Below are 14,069 nucleotides of genomic sequence, written 5' to 3'. Positions count from 1 at the left end.
AGTCATTTATGCTAAAGTATTACCTTCAGCTATAGGGTTTGTAGTGGTGGTGCTACGACCACTAGCTGACGTGTAACAAACTTAGAATTTGAAGCTCTTACTCCCTTTATCATCAAGTTATCCTCAAGCTGAATAGCATTAACCGCCGTGACATCCTCCCACGTGGTGATACCTCTAATGACCAAATCATTATAAATATGTTCATGTTTAAGCCCGTGGATAAATCGATCAAGGAGTTGATTGTTGGAAAAGTGTCCATGTAGAGCACAGCTAGAGTTCAAATGCTTAAGACGACTAATAAAATCTCTCACTGACTCATCTTCTTCTCTCTCAGCTTTGTGCAACTGTGAAGCCACACTCCACAAAGCTCCCTCACGCACAAACTGCTTTAAAAATAACCTTCAAAGCCTAGTAAAGTTTAGACTTTCTTCAACTCTCGGAGCCCGATACCAATCACCATCCTTGCCATCTATTGTAAGGCTAAATGCGTTGGTCTTTGCAAGCTCATTTCTCTCACCTAAGGCCACACAAACTTAATCAAAGACCTCGAGGTGTCTTCTAGGATTTCCCTCTCCATTAAACTTGTGTGTAAGTTTCGTGATTTGTGCAGCCTTTCCAGAGCTACTCCGTTCGTTATCTCTCATGATGACGGGTCATATACTTTCAGTCATATCTCTCCCCAATGCTTGTGTAAAGGCTACTAGATCAGCTGGAAGGGTTGCTACTGTCGGTACCGGTATACCATGGGGCAACATGTGATATGAAGGGTGCTGCTTGTGGGCATAATGACATGAATCCCAGAGGAGTAACATGAGTCCGATAGGTGGGGGGTCGTATAGGAATTCCCATAGGTACCAATGGCATATGAGCCAAGGGCACCACTAGTCTAGTCATTTGTTAGGATGTCCCCCTTGCCTTAGGGTGCATTGGAAAAGTAGTGGAAGATGCAAGGAATCGAGGATCTTGGGTGAAGCTTCCTCCTTCTCCAGTCCTAGCCCGATAAGGTGGATGTGTTAACTAGGCCTAGAGACATTGTTATAGGGAGGAATGTTGCAACCATGGCTGCCATAGTTGTAACCAAGGGCATGAAACTAATGGAAAATCTTGCATGGTTGGTCATAGATGGTGTCGTTATGAGTGGTGTAGAACCCATTAGAACGGAATCTATAATTGTGCTAACAACATCTTGGGTTGGTACCTCTCTACTACTATGTTCTTAGAATGTGAAGCCTGTGCTTGTAGATTCTTGGAGTCATGTATAACCTAGAGGAAAAATAGCAGCAGTCGAGGCTTAATCCATCATGTAGCCGGGTGAAACTACAAAAGTAGGATCCACTGGGCTCACAGGAGGTGTTACCATTTTGCTCATCATGGGCATTCTTGCTTTGGATGTCCTAACTTGCGCCATAGGTCTCTAAATTCTTTTATGTTCAATGCTCCTATATATGCAATCACAGATACCTTGCAATTGTTCCTCCTCTATTGTGGTCCCAGATATTGATTGGACAATCCCTGGTGTACGTACCTAGATCGCGATAGATGCACTATCATCTAAATAGGCCTCTAATACACACCCAGATCGTAGGTGCATGTGAAAATGGGGTATTTGAAGGCCCTAAAGATACCCCAAATAAGTTTGTGAATTTTAACTTTTTTTACTTTTTAAATAATTTAAAAAAAAATTGTCCAAAGTCTTTTCGAAACACGTTGTGAGGAAAATCCCGAGCCCCGTCCAATGCATAAATGTATGAAGAGTACATAAGGTGTGAAGCGGGTGCTAAATGGCGATGTGAGACCCCCGCCCCCTCCGAGGGAGCTGGCAGCAGCGTCAGCCTCTTGCGCAGGGTAGGGATCCACACTCAGGGCCTCGCCCACGTATATCCGGACAAGAGACTAGTCCGGCGGGGCGGAACCTGGAAAAACTTCCCTCGCCTATAAGGCATGGGCGATTCCTCCAAGGAAAATCTTCAAACAGGAGAATTAATCTAACGGGTCAAAGTCTTAACTATTCAAACTAATCTGACCGAACCTGAAGTCACATGGTCAGATCAAAGAAGAGACTTGCACTTAGTCCATAGAATCACCGCTTTTTTCCTCCTTCAACGAGAGACACAGCCAATGATTTCCTCCCACACAGAAGAAGGGTCTTCTCAGGACTTAATCTAACTAACGTAACTAATCATAGCTTAATGGTATCGCCAGGAATCCCTCGATCCAGCCTAACCCCAACCAGCCCATGGGTTAGCCAACCGCCCCGACCACTGTATTGGTGGGATTCCTTTATAAGGATTTGGTTATGTTTTGCTCGGGTACCGAGGAAAAGAGCTCTCAGGCCCCCTAGCCGGCGTTTCATACAAAAATTAAGGTAGGCATACCACGTACACACCCAATATAAAATTGCCATTATAACAGAATCGGTTGTCTTTAAAATAATCCTTCAATGAAAATCATAATATTATTGATCATCATCCTCCAAAATTCTGAGTCCATTGTATTACAAAATATGTCATCTGGACTCTCCGTTGAAGAGGAGCTAGCCAACCAACGAGATCCAATATCAAATTAGATTCACAAAAGTCATTCTTTTTAGTCCATCCGAATCTTCCTCGATGCACGCATGGGTGTCCTAGCAACCGCGAGCCCGTGCATCACATGGTCAGAACCCTCTAGGATTCTACTTAGGTGTCCTAGCACTTCACTCAGGGACTGGAAGCGCACCATTTTAACCGTACCGAGGCTAGTCGAGACCTCGGTAGGCTTTGCCGCGAGCGACGTCCCTCGACGACTCCCTACCCTAGCTGTTGCAACGAGCCTCTTCTTAGATTAAACACATACTAAATGCTTCCTCTAGCATTCTGGCGTAAAACAGTCCTTTAAAAGAAAATAGAGGTTCTATGCAAGTAAAATTTCCAGTTTAAGATTGGTTCCACAAACCCTTTTTCCTTAATCCCCAATTTCATAAAATGAGAATCCTTGATCTCTCATCAGGGTAATCTACCCATCATTTAACTGACTGTCCAACTAGATTCTTAGTGATTTCGATCAAGGGAAAACTATTTAATTCAACAGTAGTCTATTCTTTGTATTAATAACTGGAATCGATCACACGAGGTTTTTGCTTGATTCAGATCGAGAGATGGACAAGTAGTTTGCTGACCATCCCTCTCATAGTCATGGTCTAACCAAAATAAGTCGGTTTAGTTCTAACTTTAATTCCAAGGATTTTCTTCAGATAAACATCTACTAAACTTCTAACTGTAAGGAAATTCCAACTTTGTGAATTTCTTCCTTCTTAACCAGAATAGATTAAGAATTGGTTTTATATGAGAATATCGGATTTTAATGGAAAATACTCTTCTTCCATTTAATCCAATTTTGGGTAAATACCAATTTAGTGATTTAACCAAATAAAATATCTAAAGATATTCTTTCTACCACTTAATTTATCAACCCTAATTCTCTAGGTGGAATTTTGGTGAAAATTCCTCTTTTGTCACCAAAAATCAATTCAATTCTTTCTCTACTTAAATACCATAAAATTTCTTCTTTTAATTAAATACCAATATCCTTTTTTTAATAAGCTTAAAATTCTCTTTTTCTCATTTAATGATTGGATTCCAATTGTCATGGGAATTCCTCTTTTATCATAAATAAATTTATCTAAAATTTCTTTTTAAATTAATAAAAATATCCATTGATTCAAAACCAAGAATTCTCCTTTTACCATTTAAATGATTGAATTCCGAATGTCATGGGAATTTCTCTTTTATCATTTAAATTTTCTTATGCATAAAAATAAATTTATCTAAAATTTCTCTTAAAATTAAATAAAAATATCTATTAATTCAAATATGCCAAGAATTCCACTTTTACCATTTAAATGATTGAATTCCAAATGTCATGGGAATTCCTCTTTTATCATTTAAATTTTCTTATACATAAAAATAAATTTATCTAAAATTTTTCTTTAAATAAAAATATTCATTATTTTAATATATCAAATTTTCTCTTTTTCCATTTAATTACATGGATCTCCATTATCATGGGAATTCCTTTTTTTGCATAAAAATAGAAATACCAAAAATTTCTCATTTCTTTAATTAATTATTTACACATAAATACTAAAAATTAGTTTTCCATGAATGTAATGAAAATTATTCTTTTAGCATAGGATGACTAATCCTAGAATATGGTAGGAAGTCCTCTTTTCACATTATGCATAAAAATGAGTTATGTATTAATTTCTAAAAATTTTGCCATAGCTCTGCTACTATTACTGATAATTTTCAATATTTTGGGAAAGAATAAGACTTTATAATACTATCATGATAGAATAACTATCAATTAGACCTAAATCCAATTTATGGATTTAAATCATAAGTTTACAATATTTTTATTAGCATAAAAGCATTAAAAAGCCATTTCTTTAACCTCTAGCTTAACTAGCATAGAGTTTGATTTTTGAATTGAGAATTTATCAATGAGAAGCATCATTTGAATAGAGAATTGGTCATAGGAATGACCATTCTTTTGGGGAGAGAGATATATACATAAAAAACATCCTAAATTAAGCATAAAGATAAACTTTTTGTGTGATTAATCATTAGAATTCTTTAGAAATCTTAATTTGCATTGAAAAACAATCCATTTGAAACTTCTCAAGCTTGAGAGGGGTTGAGAAGTGAAAACATTGAGAATATTAGAGAAAAACCATGAAATTATATCTTACCTCTTGATTTTGCTTGCTTCTTTCTCTTAGAAGGAAGCCCCCAACCAATCATTGGTTAGTGTGTTGAGTGGAAAGCTCCAAGGATGGTTGAAGAGAGAGAGAGAAGCTCCAATCTCTCCAAAATGTAGAGGATTTTTTAGGGATAATAGAAAATATGCTTATTTTAATGTAATTCAGTTTGGTTGAATTTGGACAAGATTTGGACTAGTTTAGCTCCCATTTTAAACTAGTTTGATTCAGGAGAGAGGAGAGATAAGAATATCTTAATATTTTTGAATTAAACCCCCCCCCCCACACATGTGAAGGAGACACCTACCTCAAAGGTCTCCCCCTCCTTACCAAGGTGTCAAAAATTCATCATTCCTTCAAAATATCTCATTTTTTTAGTAATATCTCATAATTTTTAACTAATATACCTTATACTCAGTCAACTCTTCATCTTATGCGAGCATTTACTCATTTTTGGGTATTTTCTTTTATTCATTTGATTTATCTCATTCAAACACTTGGATTATTCTTATTGACCCATAGGAACCTTAATTGGACCATAATCCAAAAATTTCAAAAAATCGTGACTCTTAGGCTAAGGTCTTTTAAATCATTTTTAATTGATTCCTAACGCACCTTAGAGAATTTATTTTGAATTTTTGTTTCAAGGAAATATATTTTTGATATTAGGAGAATTTGTTTATCCAAAAATATCTCAATATTGAATTACCTCTCTCTAGAATTTTTCTTCTCTCTAGATAAAAACAAGGAAAAATAATATTTTCTTGTATTCAAAAATAGGGAATGATTACAGGGGATTGAAGTAAAGCTTATTCATTATTCACGCTGAGGAGGAATCTTACATCCTCTCCCACTTGAAAAATGCGAGATGTCCTCATCTCGCAAAGTGGGGGTAATCTTTCGCCAACTCTTCTTCTTTCTCCGAGGTCGCGTCTTCTAGAGGGAAGAACTTCCACTTGACTAAAAATTCTCTGAGGACTCTGATCCTCCTCCTGAGAATCTTCTCCCGAATGTCAACGATTTCCTCAAGTTGGAGTACCATCTGGCCTTAAGTCGAAGAGATTAATTGTTCATCATCAAGCACGTGACTCGGGCTGGGTACATATTTCTTAAGCAAACTGACATGGAATACATTATGTACCTTGAGATGGGGAGGCAGAAGAAGTTTATAGGCTAGATTGCCCACTTTCTTTATAACAGCATATGGCCCACAGTATTTGGGAGAGAGCTTCTTGTACTTTCCTAAGGATAAGGAACTTCTTTTTGGTCGTACTCGAATGAAGACCATATCTAATTCTTCAAACACTCTCTCTAATCTCTTTTTATCTGCATACTGCTTTTGCCTATCTTGGGTTGCCTTTATATCTTTACGGATTGATTGCATCTGCTGGTCCATATCATCAAGCATTTGTTTGGACATCTCCACTCTGATCAATGGGTCGGACCAAGTCAACAATGTAAGGCAGTCTTGTCCATACAAAGCTTTGAAAGGAATCATCCTAATGCTTTGATGTGATAAGAAGCGTTGTAAGCGAATTCAACCAGATGCAAACCATTTCTTGGGTTCCCTGCCGCCGCGGGGCATGACCAAAGGATATCTTCTATTACCTGGTTCACTCTTTCAGTTTGGCCATCTGTTTTAGGGTGATAGGTTGTGTTGAGATCCAAGAAAGTTCCTACTGCTTCGAAGAATGCAGTCCAGAATTTCGATGTGAATTTGGGATCTCTGTCACTTACTATCCTCCTGGGTAAGCCATGTAATCTGAATATCCCTTTAAGGAAAACTCGGGCAACATCCACTGCAGTGTATGTTACTTTCACTGGAATCAGATGGGCAACTTTGGTTAGCCTGTCAACTACCACAAAAATGGAGTTGTAACCTGATTGCACTGAAGGTAATCCAGTGAGGTAATCCAGTGACAAAGTCTATACTGATACATTCCCACTTCATTTGAGGAATGTCTAGAGGCTGCAGTTTCCCTAGCATCTTGACTCTCTCTCCCTTGACTCTTTGACACATTAAGCATTTTCGCACATGATCAAGTACATCCTTTTTGAGTCCTGGCCAGAAGAAGCTTTTCTTCACAGACATATAGGTTTTTATAAACCGTGGATGTCCAGCTATCAGGCTATCATGGGCTTCTCTTAGAATTCTTCCCTTTATTCCCTCATCATTGGGAATACATAGCTGATTATTATAATACATGCATCCTTCATCTAATTTGTACCCAAGAACTTGACTCATTTCCTGAGGAGTCTTGCTTTCCTACATCAGAAGGGTAGCAATAGGGACAAAGAATTTGTCCTACATGATTTTCTCCTTTGCTTCACTGATCAATGGATTTGACACTACTGTAATTGCAAGCAAGGAGGCTTTTCTGCTGAGTGCATCTACCACCACATTTTCTTTCCTCGGCTGATACTTAATTTCAAAATTGAATTCCTGCAGGGTTTGCATGACGCATGTTGAGATCCCTTTGGGTGAAGATCCACTTCAAACTTTGATGATCTGTTCATCAAGGTGAACCTCTGTCCCAAAAGATAACGTCTCCACAACTTCAGAGCATAAACTACTGAGAGTAACTCCAAGTTATGGGGGACAGTATAATTTCTCTCATGTGTTCTGAGTTTTCTAGATTCATAGGCCACTGCATGACCTTCTTGCATAAGAGCACCGCCTAAGGCAAACCCACTGGCATCAGTAACTACCTCAAAGGGTTTGGTAAAATTTGGCAACTTAAGGATGGGGTTGGTTACTAAGGCTGTCCTCAGTTTATCAAAGGCACTATGACACATTGCAGTCCACTGAAAAAGTGTACTCTTCTTGAGAAGGTTAGTTAAAGGGGATGCTATCTGAGCATACCTAGGTATAAAGATCCTATACAGTCTGGTTAATCCTAGGAATCCTCTAACTTCCTTTACCATCTTGGGTTCTGGCCATTCTACGAGACTGCTTGGATATTTGCAGGGTCAAGAGAAATCCCATCCTTTGATACTATGAATCCCAAGTATTCCACCTGGTCAACAGAGAAAGAACACTTGCTCTTTTTTGCAAAGAGTTGGTGTTTCCTTTTAGGATTTCCAGGACCTTGCGCACATGATCTTCATGATCTACAGCGTTCTTTGAGTATACCAAAATATCATCAAAGAAGACAAGAACAAAATCATCCAAGTATTCTCTGAGAATATCCTGCACAAGACGATTAAACGTCATCGAGGCATTAGTCAATCCAAACGGCATGACTATGAACTCATAACGCCCATAGCGAGTATTGAATGTTGTCTTTGGGATGTCCTGTTCCTTGATTCTGATATGGTAGTACCCGGATTTGAGATCTATCTTTGTGAACATTTGGGTCCCACTTAACCGATCCAGAAGTTCATCAATCCTAGGGATAGGATACTTATTTTTAATTGTTAATTGATTCAATCCTCTGTAGTCAATACAGAGTCTTAACATTCCATCTTTCTTCTTTTGAAAGAGAACGGGAGCACCCCAAGGTGAGACACTGGGTCTGACGAATCCGTGCTCTAACAGTTGGCTCTTAACTGCTCCTCAAGTTCTATGGCTTCAAGGACTAGCATTTTGTATGCACGTTGGGCCACTGGTGGCTGAGCTCCTAGGGTTAACTCAATCTCATGATCTACTTCGCGAGACGGAGGCATCTCAGTCAGCTCTTCAGGGAACACATCTACATACTCACTTAACCACTCTGGTTCTTTAGCCTTGCATTTTATGTCTACCGGATTCATCTTAATGACATAAACAGCTTGCCTCTTTCTGAGCCCTTTTAACAATTTAGAAGCCTTGACTAATTGTAGCACTGGGGATCCAGAAATTCCAGTTCCTTGAACTTTATTCCCGTGAAGGTCAAGGAAAGAGGTGGTTCCTTTGTAATAATGAATGTCAGCTTGATTCTTGTGGAGCCAATCTATTCCAAGGATTCCATCATAGACTCCCAAGGGTGACTCTGAACTGGCACTCTGTTACGTTCCCATCTCTAAACTGAATAAGGTTTGTCTCAAGGTGTGTGAAAAGAATCTTTCCACTGGCCAATTCCACTTGCATAGGTTTCCCTGATTTTTGATTTAGGACTAACTTACGCAGACATCCTGGGGAAATAAAAGAATGAGTACTGCCTGAATCAATCAAAAGCTTGAATTGCTTACCCTAGTACTCTACTGGAGTCTGGAGGACTGAAAATTGATGGTTATTCCCCTGATGCTCTATTGCGGCATAGATCTGTCCTTTTTCTTCCTCCACTTCCTCAGCTATAGTGGCGGCTCTAGCTGCTGCAGTCTGAGGTGGAACTCTCTCTCTTTGGTTACCGGAGGGAGTTCGGAGACTGCTTTGCATGGAGGCTGCAGGTTGAGCAGGCACTCTTCTGGGATTGCCCTGATTTTGGCGTGGGGGGCCTTGATTGGACTGATACGAAGGTGTCTGTCTCTAAATTCTGGGACCTTGGCTTCCTTGGCCCACAGAAGGAGATGGGCAATTCTTGAGCTGGTGCCCAAACCCCTGACATCCGAAGCACCTATTCTCACTTCGAAGCTCTTCCCTTTGCATTCTTGAGAGAGCCAGAGATCCTGAGAAAGAACTTCGAGGGAAAGGTCTTCCTTCATTCTTGAAGCTTCGCGTCTCCAGATTCTGGTTGGGACCTTGGTGTCTCTTTGGAGGCGGAAGGTTGGAAGAACTTCCCGGTGTCTGGAATCTCTTGAAGGATGAGGGAGCTGGCTTTGGCGGGATTTTCCTGATGAAGGCTTTGGCGAAGTCCTTTGCCATTCTGACAGCCTCTGCCATGGACACTGGCTTGGCATTCTTGACCAATGTGTCTAAGGGTTCGTTCATTCCCCGAATGAACCTGGCCATGAGTTACTCTTCGTCTAGAGGTGATGAATACTTGAGGAGAAGAGCAATGCCTGGTGATATTCTTCAATGGTTTTGCTCCCCTGATTTAGTTCGAAGAATTCATTCATGTTGGTTTCTAAAAATCCAAGGGGACAAAATCTCTTCCTTAGATAGGCTTTAAGATCATTCCAGGACTGGGTATTCTTGTCCAGATGGTTGGTGTTGCAATGGTTTCTCCGTGCCACCCTGGCTGTTTCCACAATTTTCAGCCTAGCAAGAGCCATTTTGCTCCTCTCGTTGTATCCAGGTGATATCAAAATACTCCTCCATTGCTTCAACCCATTTCTCTACAGCCTCGCCCAAGTTCTCCCCTTCACCTTTGAAGGGTCCTGGGGTGGCTGAGTTCTGTGAAGAGCCTTACCAACGTCGGGGTCAAGCTCTTCTTCATCAATGAGAGGATCTGGCTAATGGCCACGGTTCCCTCGCCTCATGATTCTACCAAAAATGATACATTATTAAATTTTTATTTTGATTTCGTCCACGAGATCCTAAGACTTAAGAGGTTCGAAAAATAATTTCTTTAACAAGATAAATGATCTTATTGGAGATCTATGACATATGTCCGGTAACAGATTTTGTTTTATCAATTTGTCAATAAACAATCACTTATACACAGGGAATTTTTCCACAAAACATTTCTTTATTTAGATAGAGGTTGCAATATGTACATAGAGCAGCTCAGCTCCAGAAGTCAAAATCTCCTCGGGAGACGCATAAGACGGCGGTACTGGGCTATAGCCATGCCACCCTGATACAAATGTTCCCTTACAGCCAAGGGAGCTACTATCTTTTCCTTAGGAATAAAGTGACTAAGGAGTCTCTAGATATGGCAGGAAAGTCTAAAATTTCGAGGCATCGGGTGATATAAAATAACACCATGTATCACTTTCAGCCTCATTAGAATCATGGTTAATGAGAGATTCTGCCTCAGCATCGTACGCTGGTCGCAAGAGGCATGGACATACTGCCCTCCTACAAACCACTTGTGTTGATGTCTTTCTGCTAGGTCATCAGGGAAATATAGATCCTCGAAATAGCCTGCGAGTCTAGCTCGGCTCGTTCGAGTTGTAGCGAAAGAGATGAGATGCTCGAAGGCGAAAGCAGTCATGTCTTATGACTGGGTGAGGTTAGGAACACCAGATACGTGTGGAACTTCCATCTATAAAACCAAATTCTTTGATTAAAATTCTTCGTTTTAATGAAGCTTAAGGAATGAAAATACAATATGTTAATGCTCTTTCTAAGTTTATTACAATTTCTGATAAGAATTCATTTTTCCTTATTAGCTTTCAACAAGGCTCTGATACCAGTTGTTGTGAGACCCCCGCCCCCTCCGCGGGTGCCCCCTCCAAGGAGTTGGCGACGGAAGCAGCGTCACCCTCTCGCGCGGGGCAGGGATCCACACTCAGGGCCTCACCCACGTATATCCGGACAAGAGACTAGTCCGGCAGTTCCTGCGAAACCGAACCCGGAAAAACTTTCCTCGCCTAGAAGGCACAGGCGATTCCTCCACGAAAAACCTTCGAACGGGAGAATTAATCTAACAGGTCAAAGTCTTCACTATTCAAACTAATCCGACCGAACCTGAAGTCACATGGTTAGATCAAAGAAGAGACTTGCACTTGGTCTATAGAATCACCGCTTTTTTCCTCCTTTAACGAGGCACAGTCGCGCTGATTCCCTCTCCCACAGAACAAGGGTCTTCTCAGGACTTAATCTAACTAATGTAATTAATCATAGCTTAATGGTATCGCAAGAATCCCCCGATCCAGCCTAACCCAACCGGCCCATCAGTTAGCCAACCGCCCAAACCACTGTATTGGTGGGATTCCTTTATAAGGTTATGTTTTGCCCAAAAACCAAGGAAAAGAGTTCCCAGGCCCCCTAGTCGGCGTTTCATGCAAAAATTAAGGTAGGCATACCACATACACACCCAATATGAAATTAAGGTAGACATACCACATACACACCCAATATGAAATTTTCATTATAACAGAATCGGCTGTCTGTAAAACAATCCTTCACTGAAAATCATAATATTACTGATCAACATTCTCCTGAATTTTGAGTCCATTGTATTACAAAATATATCATCTGGACTCTCCATTGAAGACCAGCTGGTCAACCAACGAGATCCAATATCAAAATTTGATTCACAAAAGTCATTCTTTTTAGTCCATCCGAATCTACCTCCTCGACGCACGCATGGGTGTCCTAGCAACCACGAGCCCATGCATCACCTGGTCAGAACACTCTAGGATCCTACTTAGGTGTCCTAGCACTTCACTCAAGGACCGCTTCGTCGGTCCTTGCCCATCGTACCGGAAGCGCACCATTTTAACCGTACCCAGGATGGTCAAGACCTCGAAAGGATTTGCCATGAGCAACGTCCCTATGACTCCCCGCGAGCTGTTGCAACAAGGAGCCTCTTCTTCAATTCAACACATACCAAATGCTTTCTCCAGCATTCTAGCGCAAAACAATCCTTTAAAAGAAAATAGAGGTTCTATGCAAGTAAAATTTCCATTTTAAGATTGGTTCCACAAACCCTTTTTCCTTAATCCCCAATTTCATAATGAGAATCCTTGATCTCTCATCAGGGTAATCTACCCATCATTTGATTTAACTATCCAACTAGATTCTTGGTGATTTCGATCAAGGGAAAACTAGTTAATTCAACAGTAGTCTATTCTTTATATTAATAACTAGAATCAGTCATCATCACGAGGTTTTTGCTTGATTCAGATCAAGAGATGGACAAGTAGTTTCCTAACCGTCCCTCTCATAGTCATAACCAAAATCAGTCGGTTTAGTTCTAACTTTAATTCCAAGGATTTTCTTCAGATAAACATCTACTAAACTTCTAACTGTAAGAAAATTCCAACTTTGTGAATTTCTTCCTTCTTAACCATAATAGATTAAGAATTGGTTTTATATGAGAATATCGGATTTTAATGAAAATACTCTTCTTTCATTTAATCTAATTTTGGGTAAATACCAATTTAGTGATTTAACCAAATAAAATATCTAAAGATATTCTTTCTACCACTTAATTTATCAACCTTAATTTTCTAGGTGAAATTTTGGTAAAAATTCATCTTTTGGCCACCAAAAATTTATTCAATTCTTTCTCTACTTAAATACCATAAAAATTCTTCTTTTAACTAAAAACCAATATCTATTTCTTTTTTGAATAAGCCTAAAATTCTCTTTTTCTCATTTAATGATTGGATTCCAATTGTCATGGGAATTCCTCTTTTATCATAATATAAATTTATCTTAAAAAATTTAATTTAATAAAAATATCCATTAATTCAAATAAACCAAGAATTTTACTTTTACCATTTAAATGATTGAATTCCAAATGTCATGGAAATTCCTCTTTTATCATTTAAATTTTCTTATGCATAAAAATAAATTTATCTAAAATTTCTCTTGAAATTCAATAAAAATATCCATTAATTCAAATATGCTAAGAATTTCACTTTTACCATTTAAATGATTCAATTCCAAATGTCATGGGAATTCCTCTTTTATCATTTAAATTTTCTCATGCATAAAATCAATTTATCTAAAATTCTTCTTTAAATAAAAATATTTATTATTTTAATATATCAAATTTTCTCTTTTTCCATTTGATTACATGGATCTCCATTATCATGGGAATTCTTCTTTTTACATAAAAATAGAAATACCAAAATTTTCTCATTTCTCTAATTAATTATTTACGTATAAATACTAAAAATTAGTTTTCCATGAATGTAATAAAAACTATTCTTTTAGAATAGGATGACTAATCCTAGAATATGGTAGGAAGTCCTCTTTTCACATTATGCATAAAAATGAGTTATGTATTAATTTCTAAAAATTTTGCCATAGCTCCGCTGTTGCTATTACTGATAAATTTTAATATTTTAGAAAAGAATAAGAATTTATAATACTATTATGATAGAATAACTATCAATTAGATCTAAATCTAATTTATGAAATTAAATCATAAGTTTACTATAATTTTATTAGCATAAAAGCATTAAAAAGCCATTTCTTTAACCTCTAGCTTAACTAGCATAGAGTTTGATTTTTGAATTGAGAATTTATCAATGAGAAGCATCATTTGAATAGAGAATTGGTCATAGAAATGACCATTCTTTTGGGGAGAGACAGATATACATAAAAAAACATCGTAAATTAAGCATAAAGATAAACTTTTTGTGATTAATCATTAGAAATCTTAATTTGCATTGAAAAACAATCCATTTGAAACTTTTCAAGCTTGAAAGGGGTTGAGAGGTGAAAACATTGAGAATATTAGAGAAAAACCATGAAATTATATCTTACCTCTTGATTTTGCTTGCTTCTTTCTCTTAGAAGGAAGCCCCCAACCAATCAATTGGTTAGTGTGTTGAGTGGAAAGCTCCAAGC

This window comes from Cibotium barometz, chromosome 16 (genome assembly GCF_041138505.1).
Source record: "Cibotium barometz isolate CiBa-2024 chromosome 16, ASM4113850v1, whole genome shotgun sequence".
NCBI lineage: Eukaryota > Viridiplantae > Streptophyta > Polypodiopsida > Cyatheales > Cibotiaceae > Cibotium > Cibotium barometz.
The sequence above is the reverse complement of the archived record's forward strand: the minus strand, read 5'-3'. Positions refer to the sequence as shown.